General features: G+C 35.9%; 1 protein-coding gene across 13 annotated transcripts in view; it reads left to right on the top strand.

The window, feature by feature from the left end:
• Positions 1–839, top strand: part of eif4g3a (eukaryotic translation initiation factor 4 gamma, 3a) — a 54,495-nt gene that overhangs the window by 29,085 nt on the left and 24,571 nt on the right. The window lies entirely within an intron of this gene.

Raw genomic sequence — 839 nt, forward strand, 5'->3', positions numbered from 1 at the left:
AATATCCATATGTATACTGTGCATACATATACCCATATACATATACATATACCACTGGTAAACTTATATACACACACGCACACACATGGTGTAGATATATATGCGTATACATACACATAAAACTAAAGGATGTGATACTGGGTGGGAGAGAAAAGGGCAGAAAAGAGGAAAAATAAAACATTAATTTTATTTCTATAGTTGAGATTTATGTTCTTCAGCTACACAAGCAGTCTTGGGTTTCCCGGTCATATGTTCCCGGGACTATTTAGGTCAAAAGGCCTAAAGAATAAAAATAACAACAACAACAACAACAAAAAAGAGTTATTTCAATAATATCACATCCAACTTTAGTTAGTTTAGTTTAGACATTTGTGTGGGGCCATGACTTGTTAATACCACTTTAGACGTAATTTTCCACTGATGAATTCCCAGTAGTCTTGTTAACAGCTGTTTAAACCTCCTTCTTTTCTATCATTGTTTCTATCCACTCACTGTCTTTTACAGTAGCTTGCATATGTACTGTCTGATTTCCCCTGCTCCTTCTACAGAATCCACTCAGAATTTGGTATTTTTCCCATTTTGTTCTTAAAAACAAAACTGCATTTCAGCCCCTAATTACTGTAAATGGGTAGAATGGGAAGATGCAGAGCTCTGGGTCATTATATTGAACCCAAAAACAGTTGTACTCATGCCATTGGCACATTTTTCTAAAAGAAAGCCCAAATCAAACAGTTTTTTAGGATTCTGAGGAAGGACATTGTGACTTCTTCCTCCTTGTTCCTTCTGTGGATGTTAACAGTCTTTCCTCTCTCTCTGTCTTTTTGTGCCCCTTTTGATTT

This window comes from Etheostoma spectabile, chromosome 4, assembly GCF_008692095.1.
Source record: "Etheostoma spectabile isolate EspeVRDwgs_2016 chromosome 4, UIUC_Espe_1.0, whole genome shotgun sequence".
In the NCBI taxonomy this organism is placed as follows: domain Eukaryota; kingdom Metazoa; phylum Chordata; class Actinopteri; order Perciformes; family Percidae; genus Etheostoma; species Etheostoma spectabile.